Source organism: Apium graveolens, chromosome 8, assembly GCF_009905375.1.
Source record: "Apium graveolens cultivar Ventura chromosome 8, ASM990537v1, whole genome shotgun sequence".
Classification (NCBI taxonomy): domain Eukaryota; kingdom Viridiplantae; phylum Streptophyta; class Magnoliopsida; order Apiales; family Apiaceae; genus Apium; species Apium graveolens.
Window position 1 is genome coordinate 144,952,468 of NC_133654.1, and position 15,141 is coordinate 144,967,608.

Consider the following 15,141-nt stretch of genomic DNA (forward strand, 5'->3'; position numbering starts at 1 on the left):
GTTTTTGTGGGTTTTGACGTCCCGGTAGGGTCTCGGAAAAATAATTTTTCACGAAACAAAATATTTTCTAAATTAACTAGATGTTCAGAAAATCAATATGGTATTTATGCAAAATAAGGCCAAATTCCCTATACACAATAACGGCTATTAAATTTGATTGTCGATAATAAATAATATTCAATATAAACCCATTTAACACGAAATAAAATAGCCGAAAAAACATCTCAAACCACACTAACGCATAAGGCACATAACAGATAACATTTTATGATCAATCATAATTTATAATATCATTAAACATATAATCATTCATTTAATATGACACAACACAGTCAAAATTTTTCGGTCGTTACAATTGAGTCCTTTATGGGGTTTAAAGACAGCCTTAAAGTTATCTATTATGCGATATTCGGTTTCGTTAAACGTCGCTCGCTAAAACGATGATAATGCTTAAACCATAAATCCATTTTATACGTTCTTTATACCAAACCGAAGCTTATACATGAAATATCTAAACATGGCATTGATGATGCTAATAAGTGGGTTATGGAATCAAAAAGTTGTATACATAACTACGCATGAAAAATTTGGGCATTACGAAGACTATAAATGTAACGATTCCAAATTTAAATCTTCATCAAATCAACCAACAACCCACACATAATCCACAATCAATACAACATCTTAATCCACCAAATCTAAGTCAAATCATTAAAGAAAAACATCTTTAATACTAAGCATCATACATGACCAACCAATGATAATAATCAATCATAAACTCATCCAAATCATATCACTAATCATACCAGATCTTAGTATTCTCTAACAACTATCATAACATGCTTAAAACCTTATTAAACAAACTTAGTTCTAAATGTTAAAGAGCTTTATACCTTAATTACGAAGTGGAGATTCACTTAGAAGCTTCAAGGAGTGCTTATATGGCCCTAGAAATCTTGGATCTTCAATGGAACCCAAAAAAACCAGAACACAATTAAACTGATTACTATTCACCCTCCACTAAAATGATTTATTTGAGCTAGAAAGCTTTGGATTCAAGCCCTCAAACTACTTGATCTTCTTAGTTATGAAATATAGGATCCAAATAAACAAACCTTATAATTTTCGATAGAGTATAGATTGAGTTTGAGTTCGCTAGGGTTTGTAAATGATGAAAAATTTGAGTGCAAGGAAGAGGAAGAAGAGAAAATTATTTACTTGGTTGGTAATTTTTGAGATGACTGCAAAAAGTGGTTTAAGGCTTGATAATATCTTGGTACAAGTTGTTAAAGTAATGATGTCACCTAGCTTATTTACCTTGTATGCCACTTGTCAAGTTCTTATGGTTTGATGATGTATTAGATGCTTAACCAAGTGGTTAGTTGCTAAGTATTAGTTGTATCTTGTAACTAGTTTGGTTACTTTCGTTTGCCACTTGCATAAGCTTGTTCCTTGGTCGTTTAATCGCTTTACGGCTCTTTTAACTCTCATTCTTGTTGATCGTTTGAGGGAACATATCCATGATCTTATTGTTAGGGTTTCTCTAATCCTTCTTAATATCTTTTATTCCTTTAATAATCCTCTTTTATAATCCTTGGATTTTATTCCTTCAATCTTAACGCTTTATACTTAATTTGTTCGGTGTTTGGTGGATTTTCAGGAAAATCAAAGTGCTCATTTTCGAATTCTGACGACCTTTTCATACACTCAAATTCATTAATGAACACTGATACTACTCAGAATTTTCATAAAAGAACTTCTACGTATTGTCGCCTGATAATAGTTCACAATCAACAAAATTTACTATTCCTCAGGGTTTCAAATAGTTATAAAAATTGGGGTTATTATACAATCGAATGATAAAATTTATTGAAGAAATAAATGATGTTGAAATAGAAAGTTATTGGTAAAGAAGGAGATGTCATGAGTTGAATATACCTTAGAAAGAATGATGTTTCATTTCTCATAGATTACGCATACACATATTCATATGAATCTTTGTTACCACATAATCCTCTTCTTTCCACCGATTATAGGTGTTTATCATAGTAAATACCTCACACAAAATGGTTTGTACCTTTAATCAACACTCAATACTTCTTTGCTCATTCGTTTCTCGTACTATACTTACATATCAAAATATCTCTAGGTTCATTTGAGGTAATTAATAACACCGCATAACAGTCAATACGACACAATTCGATTAATGAGGAATATTCATCTTCAAGTGCTTTCAAAGTCAAAGCGCCAACTTTTTAGCTTGTCTTGTATAATCTAAGTCATTCTCTCGCTTGGCCATCTGCTCACAATTGGTAAGAATAACTCATATACGTTCTAGTGCTTAAGTACTCATAGAGCTTCTTTTAAGGTCTCGAGTTAAATATGGGAGTTTAATTAGTCACAATAACTGACACATTTCTATCTTGTTCAAATACAATTGAACCTTTCATAAATCAAAAGAAAATTATCGGCAAGGTCAATTTGTCTAGAATTACACAACTGCCTTATAATTAGTTATTGTTCTTGGAAATTCCATTACAAAATTCATGGCAATATTTTCCCACTTTCATTCAGGAATATCTAGAGGCTGGAGCAATCCACTTGACCTTTTTAATGTCCTTCCTTGACTTTTTGACACGTATAACACTTACTTATCTATTATGAAATATGTTTCTTCAGGTTTAGCCACCCGAATTCTTCATTTAAACTTTTATATAGTTTCGTGCTTCCAGAATGTATCAAATACCTTGAAATGCGAACTTCATGCAATATTTTATACTTTAAGTTCGCAACGTTAAGTATTCAAATGTGAGAAGAAAATCTTGATATATCTTTATCATCATTTTGAGTCTTAATCTATGCATCTCACAATTTTTTCTTTTTCACGAATCATTATTTGTTCTTGACAGGGTCTAATCTTTTCCACTAGTTCTAGTAAAATATTATTGTATATGTTATATGACCCAATAATTCTAGAGTTTGTACTTCAATTTCTATATATTCCAATTCACTTATCAATTTTAATCATATAATTGAATTGTTCAGTCTTTTCTTGCACCTTAACGCATCTGTTACGACATTAGCCTTTCTGAGATGATAGTTTATAGTACAATCATAATCCATGACCAATTTCAGCCATCATTTTTGTTTCATGCTTAATTATTTCTAAATAAAGATGTGTTTCAACATCTTATTATTCACATAAATTTCATACTTTTCTCCATATATTGCTTAAAAATCTTAAATGCAAAATCGATCGCAGCCAGCTCAAAATCTTGTGTCGGATATTTTTGCTCGTGAAAATTGAATTTCCGAGAAGTGTACGTAATAACTTTTCCTTGCTGCATTAATGTGCATCTCAATCTGTTATGAGAAACGCAGTATCGGTCACGATATCACTTTGATTGTCCAATATAACCAATATTGGTGCGAATAGAAATCTTTTCTGTAACTTCATAAAACTCTTTTTACATTTGTGGGTCCACACGAACCTTTTATTCTCCCTTGTCAACTTTTCTAATATGGCCATTATCTTCAAGAAATCATGCACAAATAGTAATCGGCCATTCCTAAAAAACTTTTTACTTCTGTTGAAGTCTTAGGGCTTTCTCAATTCATTATTAATTCAATCTTTTATGGGGCCTACTTTAATACGTTCTCTACTAATCACATGTACAAGAAACTGAACTTACTAAAATTCATACGTTTAACAATTTAGCATGCCATTCCTCTTTTCTCAGTTGTCCATCATGTTCTGCTTCTGATTTTGAGTAAATCAAGCTATACTCGCTAAATAAAATCATAAACTCATTAAATACTTTGTCATTAAATCTATAAAGCGGCATATGCATTCCTCAATTCAAAAAGCCATTGCTAAAAACTCATAATACCTATCTCATATACGAAATAATATCTTCCATCTCAATCTTTAATTGCTGATAGCCAGACCTCAGGTTAATCTTTAATTGTTGATAGTCATATAGATCATCGATTCGCGGTAGAGAATACTTATTCTTAATGGGAAACTTGTAAAGCTCACGATTATCTATGCACAATCTTGTACTTTCGTCATTCTTTTTGACAAATAACACTTGTGCAACCCAATGTGATACGCTTAGTCGAATAACTCCTTATCCGGTAACTCTTGTAATTGTGTCACTAACTCTTTCATTTCGACCAATGGCATCCGATAAGAGGCTTTCGAAACAGGTTTTGTTCGAGGTGCCAAATCAGTCATGGATTTAAATTTTCTTGATCAGGTGGAAATCTGGGTAACTCGTCGGGAAATACATTGGGAAATTTATTAACAACTATAATCTCTTTCATATTGGGCGGTTCTCTATTAACATCCACTGCATGAGCCAGATATACTTTGCATCATTGCTTTAAAAATCTTTTCGCTTAAATCATCATCATAAACTCCTTTTTTTATTTTGTCCTTAAAATGTGATTTGCTTATCTTCCTTGACTTTCAGTTTTACTTCCTTACTCTTGCACTTGATTTGAGCGTCATAATCCGCTACCCAATTCATTCCTAAAATTTCATCGTTTTTTTCTAACTCAAAAATGTATCAGATTTCGAGTAAATGACAACATATATCTCAATGTCGCGACAAAAATATATTCTGTAGACATATATCTTATCCTAATTATCCACTTTAGTAACCAAATTGGGTTCTAAAGGGTGGGGGTAGCACATTTCAACTTTCAAGAAAATTCTCGGACATATAGTTGATCCAATAACTCCAAAATTGATTAACATTTCTGCTTATAAATAATTCACAACTTACATTCCTGCACTCATATCTAAATCTTGATCATTATCATCCATTATTATATTAAAGGTCCTTACTCCTTGTGGCATTGAAGTTACTGGAGATAGTGAGGATCCAACAATTCTAGGAACATTTGCTTTCTGTATAGACTCCTTTGAAACAAGTGATATTAAGTTGGTTACATTTTCTAGAATATTTATTTAAAAACTCTAAATTACATCTTTTATCCTTGTTCATATATCCTTTTCTTCCTTTTAATCTTTTCTCTGAACATCTCATTTTATCTTCCAATGTCTCAAACTTTATACCTAATGTTAACTAAGTCTAACGTTCAACATTAGCTACTCGGTTTCGGGTCCATAGTTTGGGTACTTGCTTAGATCTTTTAATTTTCTTACTCTCTCTATTCATGAACTATGTAATGAACCAAATGAGTAAACTAGTTTTTATAATCAACCATTTTCATATTTTCCGGTTTCTATTCTTAGAATCTACTTTCCCTTTGATCTTTCATACATTTTGGAAAATACATTCTAAGTACAAATATGTAAATCCTTGTAATAACACAAATATTCTCTCATCAAGGCCTTAACTAATCTTAATCATCAATTTACTTCGGCTTTTAAGTTAATTGTTTTTAAAAATCTTATTTACTATACCAAATTTACATATACAATTGCCTTCTCAATCTTCTTATGCCAAACTTTGTCTTAGTCAATGCGCTAGAATTCCGGAGGGTCCACGTCTTGAAAGAAATTCAAAAACTTACAACATGCGGGGCTTGATATCATTGTTAGGGCGGTCAAAAAAATTTAGGTCACAATAAATGAGCTCGACTTTGTTCTTCAGTATTTAGTTTCAGGAAGTAGTTACCTTTTGGGTTGGTTGTATTTAAGTTCCATCTTTTTAGTGGGAAAACAAATTTTTTTTTAGAAAATATGCTATAATTTTGAAATATAAATGTATAACTTCATCATTTCAAAGATTTGAGAAATTCTTGTTTTGAAAAAATATGATTTACACAGCTTTATATTGCTACATAAGTTTCTTGCTATTATTTGGGTGATAAGTATATGTATTTATAACAATGAATAATAGTTTTGGAAGGCTATAGTGGTATATAGGTATTAATTGAGCAGTCATATAAAATAGTTTTATCAAATAAAATACTATGAATAAAGGTTATAAAATACGTGTGTATGTAAAAAGCTGGTTACACGTCCAAGGTAAAGAATTCCAAGGAAAATACAATAACGACTACCTAGAGGTCAAAAGAGGATGAGATTTAAAATTGATTCCTAACTACTACCAACTGATACTCATAAAGGCTCTAAACCATAAGAAATCTAAAATGGCAGTCTAACATTTAAATGGACTATCAAAATTTACAACATCATATTTACTATAAGTTTCATAAACAATCTTCGCTTTTAATTTTTACATATCTTCACTAGTTTTAATTTCCTCTTTGTCGAGTCATGATTAACACATTCCACTTCAGCTTTTCAACCACATAAATCCTCTAGTTCTATCCTAAACATTTACGACAAATGGTCATTCATAAAAACATCTACAAGCAAACTCATTAATATGATCAATCCGAAACATCCATTTACATGTAGTAATAACCATCCATCTCCTAGAATTATATGACATCTGATCTACTAAGATTATAAATTTAGAATGCTTGCCAAATACCATGTCCCAATCACATTAGTGGTCGACATACATACGGTAAAGAATTGGTAGAGCACATAAAGTATCAGGGTACCACATCCATTAGCATTCAAGAGAACACTACTAATAGACGTAACTACCTCAACATGGGCATAACCAGTTTCCAAAGAATATACAATTGACAATACAGGGGCCTCAATAGTTGACCGAGCAAGTTTCCACACAATAACATCACTTGATTTAAAATCACAATCATGCTCATGATCAGACACTAAAGGTGAAGGGTCAAGCCAAGTGTTCAGGGGTGTAAGGGTCTCCAAATCGGCAACACCGCTGCTGTCAGAAGCCTAATATAAGACATAACACACAAATACATAAAACTGATAAGGGTTATCTTAAACCTATAGTGATTCTAATCCTTGGAACAAACTTAACCCTTAAGACTATTTTCGATAATCTCAAATCAAATCTATATGAGTTGAAAACTCTCGCTTACTTCTATCCATAATCGATAAGCTTTTCAATCTAACTTGTTTCAGGGACCAAATCATATGGCTCTGATACCAACTTGTAACGCCCTCCAGTCCGGGGTTAAGACTGAAAACTCATGACACTTTAGATATTAAATAATGCATAATTAAATAATATAAAACTCTGAAAATCCAACCACCAACCAAGAATATAAATTTTTTATAACCTTTAGTAATCTAAAGTTCACAATTCTGACTTGGAATTGCTAGATAACCGAACTGTATCTGAAAATCCAAAAGATTACAACTGATCTCAGAAAGCTTCTACCTGATCTGAACGCCTAAATCTCGCCATCTTCTTGGTTAACTGTCAAGGTTATTTCAACATAAAACAATATGAGCTAAACGGCTCAGCATGTAACTACAATAACAATTTATGTCTAACAATATTGGAAGTAACATAACAATAACATGGTTGAATCATTGGTTCAGGTTTTTTAAGAGTTCAAGATCACAGTTTTGAAAGGATCAAGTGATTTTGTTGAATAAAACCCTTATAAGTAGGTTTCTGCCAAAGTGTGTAAAATATTAATTTCACCTTAAAAAAAATCAACTCGCAATGCTTTATATGAATAGTGTTTAAGGCATGAAAATAATTTTAAACTTTATTTTTATAAAATCAGTAAAGTTCGATTGGATTATACATCCTTTGAACATAATACAGGTTAAAAGCCCGTACTGACCTCAATTCTATATCATCCTATATTATTAGACTAGCCCCGCTATCCTCTTACGCCAATATCCAATCTTTAGGGTTTTTGTGAAAACCTTGATATTGGAAAGTTCATTGTATTTTTAAAACTTATTTTCATTTTAAAAGAATTACCAACCTTTAAAATGATTTGGACTCTTTCAAGTTGAAAATCTTTTTTAGTTTCACTTAATGAATTCAAACAGGGTAAACAAAAGTATAAGAAAGAAATGTAAACCTAAAGTGCGATCAAGGGTTAAACATATATATTAATAATATGTATAAGACAAAGCTATTAACAACGTAAGGGTGTCATCAAAGAATATATATCATAAATTGAAATAGGATATCAGAATAAAATAGGGTAAACCAGTATATGAGAAAGGCCAGGCTAATAAAAGAGGTAACAAAGTATTAGGGTAACGGTATCAACATAATAATTTCTTTTATATTAAGATCATAACTTTTATCACTCTACAATCATGATCACCATAAGAGAGGGCAAAGTTGCTTGCCTTAAAAAGCTTTCATTTCCTTAGCCAAGAAATCACAACTAACACTTAGGGTAGGGTAACCTTTACTTTTCCTAACCCGGATGTCCTCGCTTTCGAAAACTGACAAAGCTTGACCACCTTATCTCTCTTTAGCTTTCTATAACGCCTTTTCCTTTGCCGTACTTCATGTACTCACGTATCGTATCTACTCTTTTCGCTTTAACAAATTGCATTATATATATATATATATATCCTTAAGCACATTATCCACATATGCACATAATCACCTTTATATCTTCGTATAATTAGTACGTCTATTCATCTCATATTATCTTATAATTGGACAGGAAAGTAATCATGTATACTCACACACATTTAACATTTACATACTATTAACACATTGACATTCATCTGACTGTCTTTACTTACGTACTTTCTATCACAGAACTATATAATCATATTTTTAAATAATACGCATAAGCATATTTAATTTCACATATTAAAAACCTTTGATATTATTATAAATATACTAATAGTTATGTAATAAGGTTATTGTATAAAGGTACAATTTGTTAGTATAATTTTCTTATCCAATATTTGACACTATAACATTATACTTCCTTTTAAAATCCTACCGAAAATTCGGCATGATGTATTAGAATATACATTATCCATTTAATCCACAATCACAACAACCATTACTCCAATTTCATCAATTCCCGAACTATGGTTTAACGACAACATAAACACGATATCAACCAACAAACTAGTAACACAACAAATAACATCTTGACTCAGTTAAAAGTCATCACCAATGAATCCAAAAACTTATACATCACAGACTTTCATTCTCAAACGAACCCAAATTCCTTGAAAGCGAATAAAACCCTATAAATTAGAATTTTAAAATTCTAAAATTTAATAAATCAAGCATGCATCAACACGTTCAATAATTAACAATATAACCAAGAAATTATACATAGAGTTATATCAAATTCCAATTAAAACTCAAGTAAATTAAATTTCAAAAATCTAAAAATTTAAGAACAACACATGTATCTTAAATTTCGAATTAAAATGAATAATTTTAGACTCAAAGAGCATCATCGTCCATTCCAATGGCTCACTGAAGTTCATCGCCGGAGGTGGAGTCGAACGGAGGTACCCAAATAGGCTTCCAATCTCGTTGATCCCCATTTAAATCTTTAAACCATATACCATTCAATTTCAATCAATACCCATCACAATTTCATCAAAATCAAACCTAAGGTTCGAATTTTTGGATTAAACCCGAAAGGGGTTTTGTAAAGATTGAGATTTTCGCAATATAATTATATGAATAATATATAGTTCTGTGATCTATTTGCGAATTATGTGGATTTATGAGTATAAAATATAAAGTTACATAATTTTGTGGCTTATGTGTAATTTCTGTGAAATATTAAAAGAGAACGTAAAAAGGTCTTGTTCCAATTTGATGAGTCACTAAAAGGTTTAAGCTATATTTTGAAAGCGTAATTGAGTCAGTTGTTGTCGGACCGTCAAATGGGACGTGACCCATTATGTGAAAAGTGGATTTATTGAAAAGAGTGGGAATAAGAAAATAAGTGGAATATATTAAGATATGAAAGATGTCGAGTCCTCTGTGTTTATGTTGTATGGATTCGTAATTTGAAAGTAATATTGTTATTTGAATTACCGGATAATTGTTATACGCGTAATTAGCAATTAAAAAGGAAAATTATGTGTTAAGATGTATAAATATGAAATTTGGTTGATGTTGTTATATGAATATATGTTATTTGAAAGTTACAAGTGTGAATCTGTGATTCACGAGTTTTTAAATATTTTTAAGAGGATTTATTTGGTAAAAATAAGGATTATTTGATCCTTATATATTTTTATAAAATTATCATAGTACGATCAGCATGTGAAATTTGTTTTATTATCACTGGAATAGTCCTAGAGACTTTTTAAAAATGATAGTTGGATTTATTCTGATGTCTTGGTATTTTAAAATGATTTTCCAGAGTTTATTTCTATTATTAGAGATTTATTTGTAAAATTCATAAAAAATAATCTGCTCGCTCAAAAATTATTTTAAAACTATGGGGAGAGAGCTAATTTCATATTCTTTATTTTAAAAATAAGAGTGGTGTCATTTTCAGATTTTACAAAACAGTTTTATATTATTTAATTGCTTTTAATTGTTTAATACATTAAAGAGTTAGTAAAAGAAAATGAAAATTCAGAAGCTGGAATTTGCTATTTACTATTTTGCACCTAGATAATATATATACTCTCTCCCCCTCTCTTCTTCCTCCCATCACTCTCTCTCTCACTCTCTCTCACTAATTCTCGGTACACACACTCTCTCTCTCTCCTCCGTTCTTCTTCATTCGTCGGTGGTTCTCGAATCCGAGACTGTCCTTGTGTTTGATTTTCTTTTCTCTACAGATATTTGTACTTGCATGTGTGAATCCTTGAGATTTCGAAAAACCCAAATCAGGTTTTAGTTCGGTTCTTCATAAGAATCGACTGGGTTGTGATTTTGTTGATGTTGCTATGATTACACGTGTATTTGATGATTAAAAACATGATTATAGGAGAAGTTTCGGTTGAAAACCCCGAAGGGAACACCACCGGACTCTACAACCGTCGGCGGTGAACCCCCGGTGAGCCGACGGGGACAATGATGATCTTTGAGTCCAAGATTAACATAAAATAATTCATTTTTAATTCGAATTTGATGTGCATGTGTGTGTTCTTGAATTTTCAGATTTTTAGGGTTTAATTTCTTGTAGTTTTTGGTTCGAATTTGATATAATTTAATATATAATTCTTGGTTGTGTAATGGATTGTTAAGAATGTAGATGCATGCTAAAATTTTTAAATATTAGATTTGTATAGACTCAATTTATTGGATTTTTAGATCGAGTTTGGAAATTTTAGTGTTTATGAATAAGAATTGGTTATGGTGATTATGCATCAGTTTTACAAATTCAATAATGGTCGATGGTGGTAGTAAATTTGAAAAAATTAAGATGATGCATGTTTAGAACCTAGTCTTGGACTATGATTATTCGAGTGAATTGATGTATGTGCTTAAGTGTTAAGTTGGTGTAAACCTGAACTTCGGATATATTGTTATACATGTGATTGATTTGAAAAATGGATTGGACTATGTACTTGTTTGGTAATATCAAAATATTGGGTAGTATGAATATATGAATATGCCATGTCAAAATTTTGATAGAAATATACATCGTCTATTAACCAGAAGTCGTAAAGGTTTAAGAATAACAATAATGATTATTTGGTAACCGATATGTGAGCATATGAATATGAGAATGCTATGGATTGTGATTACATGTTATGTGTAATTAGGGATAATTATAAGACTACTTGATAAGTAGTGAAGTAGAATATATGAAGGTTGAGTGTAAATACCTAATAGATATGATTATGTATGAACGTTATATCGTGATTACATGTTGTGTGTAAATTAAATTATTGCTTAAAGGTAGAAAGAGTTTAAGAATAGTTATGCCATACGTGTTCTATGAGATTTAGTTGTATTAAGATAATACGACTGGGGTAGAAAGTTAGACGTTCTGAGAAATGATGGGAATTGATAAAGTTTCTAATTCTGGTTCATTTTTTGAATTGTAGATTCGTCAAGAGAAGGCGTTAGAATTAAGAAAGTAAAAGTGGTTTTTAGTTGGCAGTAATTCCAATTCCGTGAAAAAGAAAAGCTTTGTGAGGCAAGTAACTTTGCCCTGTTATTGTGATTTGATCATAGAGAATTGTTTATGATATGCATTGATAAAGTAAAGGAATTCCTTACTATTGTTATTGAATCATGTTGATAAACCCTAATGTTAGTTCATTTGTTTTATGTACATTTACCATGTTTCCCTTTCTTGTTATCCTTACGATCCTTTGACCCTATGCAACTTGATGAGTCATTCTTACTTAATACCTTATTAACCTAGATCCATATAATATTGAACTTATGCCTTGATAACGTATTGTTCCTTTAAACTACTTGAATAATAGCCTTGTTAATACCCATGTTTGATGAATTATCAATTTCCTAACTTACGTACCTTTCGTTCCCAATTGTTTATTTCTCTTGAATTCTTGAATTGAATCTAAGAATGATTTTTGACTTGAAAGAGTCCAAATTATTTCAAATGCCGGTCCACTCACATAAGAGGCTAGCGGGGTTAGTTCAGTATTATAAGGCTGAAATAATGTCATAGGTACCTTAATGACTGGATGGAAGTTACTACGGGATGATCACCCGTATTATAATTAAAAGATGCTTATTCTAATCAAAGGTTCTATATTGTTAAAATAAAAGTAAAAGATTGATAATTTATGCAATGAGCACTATTTATTGCAATTTGATTTGAAATTGTATAGTATTGATTGAACCTCTTAAAATTGTGAGAATCCATTTGAGAACCCTATCACTTGATCTTGAAAACTGATTATACGAAGCTTGAATCTCCTTTTGCCTTGAACATTTATCTTGAAATCATTTCCTAGTTATTGATAAGATACCGCGACCTAGATAATTGAGAATAAGAATGCCTCTATTGTTGATATATAGAACTGTTTATAGTTACTTGCTGAGCCTTTCTAACCATGGTAGTTAAGCAAGAAGATGGCCAGACTTAGGCGCACCTGCTCGTAAGAGTGTTCCTGGCGGTCCTTTCCGTACCATCAGATTTCAGATTCTAAGTCGAAATCATATACTTTGAATTTATTTATAATAAGGGTTGTAATTATTATTTTCTGGTTGGTAGTTGTGATATTGTCTCATACTTTATCCTGTTTAGATCTTGTAGCTTTCGTGGTTTATTAAATTTTTGCTGCTATATTATATTAGTATATTAGTGTTGTAGTTCCTCATTCCTAACCCCGAGTTTGAGGGCGTCACAGGTTGGTATCAGAGCTACATGATTTAGTCCCTGAGACAAGTTAGAATTAAAAAGGGTATTAAGATATTATGATAATCACGAGAGTGTTTGAATCACACAGAGTTGAGTTAAGACTATAGGATATAGTCTGGTATGTTGAGTAGCTTTAGACAGTGATTAGATTAGGGAGTTGAGTGGGTCGGATATTTGTATTAACCTAATGTTGTTTCTTGGTTGTTGTTTTATATTTTATCTCAAGATCCTGATAGTAGTTCAGATAATAGTGATGCTGATTTGACCCCTCCTGTTAGCCCTCCTGATTCTCCCATGGATACCTTTCCACCTCCATCTGAGGAACCCCTGTATATTAGTTCATATTCTAAGGAGAATCCGTCTGAGGATACTATGACCCCTATGCATGTTACTCCTATGATGTCAGTACCTGAGTCCCCAGCTGTTAGGGCAGATTTTCTCACTCCTATGCTTAAGTCCCCAGTTCATACTAGAGTCCCGTTGTGTTTGTACTTTCCCATGTTAGTGATGATTTGGCTCGGGACCGTGACTTTGTGTTTTCTCGTATAACTAAGTTGAGAATCCTGGTAGATAGGATGGAATATGAGTCTCGACTACAAATGTTGGTGCCAGAGCCTGAGTGGCATGTTCGTATGAGATGGTTGATTAGGTTGCCCGTAGGTGTGTGGAGGAGGGTCCCTCTTCCAGTGATGCTGATGTCGGGGCCCCAAGAGTTCATAAGCTTTTGAGATGGATGATATCAGTATTGAGCGAGGTTCTCGACCGTCATGTTTGGTTTTGGTTGTGAGTTCAGACATGACATCTGGTAGAGTCGATAGTATGTTATTATTGTTGTTGTTTCTCAGCGCCAGTAGGCTTGGGATACTTGGTCAGATGCCAGGTTTCCCTTATATTATATTATGATCTATTTTAGTGTTGGTTATATCAGTAGTAGTTAGGTAGAAGGTAGGGGTAGATAGGGGGATATTTTCCAGTTTTTCCTCTATTTAACCCTACACTGTTATTATACCTTGATTTCAGAACTTGTTGTACTTTGAACTATTTATCTACGTACCTTTGTTTCTTTATTGAGGTCCCTTGGAATTCATAAACTATTTGTATAACATGTTTACCAAGTGTTCTTGCTTAATACCTTTATGAAAATCCAAATTCTTGACATATAAGAACCCTAATCGATGAAAGAATTATGTAATAATAGGATTGCATGCGCAGATGGGTAAAACTTTAGAAAGTGTTATAACCAACTATTCTTAAAGAATTATTGTTGATATACATGTCATACTATCGTATTGCTAAATAATTGCTCATCGGGTTTATAAAAATGGCCACTCCACCAAATCACCCCGAAGAAGAAACGCAACCTCAAAACGAAGATCAAAACCAAGACACCTCTATGATGAACCGAATTCTTCAACTTTTACAACAACCTCCAACCTCGAGAATCAGAAATTTTAAACACTTCTAATCGGTTCATCCCCCAGAGTTTGTAAGATTTTTAAATCCAATTAAAGCACAGTCCTAGTTAAGAGAAATGGAAAAAGCTTTTGAGTTAGATGAGGTTAAAGATGAAAAGAAGATAAAATATTCGAGTTATTATCTTAAGGATGAAGCTAGTTTTTGGTGAGAATCTACCAAAGCGTTGCAAGAAGAGGAAACTATTTCCTGGAAGAAGTTTACAAAACTATTTTTGGAGAAGTATTTACCGAGTTATATGCAAGACCAATTGGAGATGAGATTTTTGGATTTGAAGCAGGAAAATATGACTGTGGCAGAATATGAAGTGAAGTTTTCAGAGTTAGCGAGATTTATTCCGTAATATGTGAAACACAAGCTAAGAAGGCTAAAAGATTTCAACAAGGATTTAAGTCATGGATTCAGAGTCAAATGGCTCTTTTAGAGATAAGAATGTATGATGCTATGGTACAGATAGCAATGATCGTGGAAGGAGAAAGAGAAGCAACTAAAAGAGAAAATGAAGGAAAGAAGAGGAAGTTTGAGGATTCGGGCCAAGAT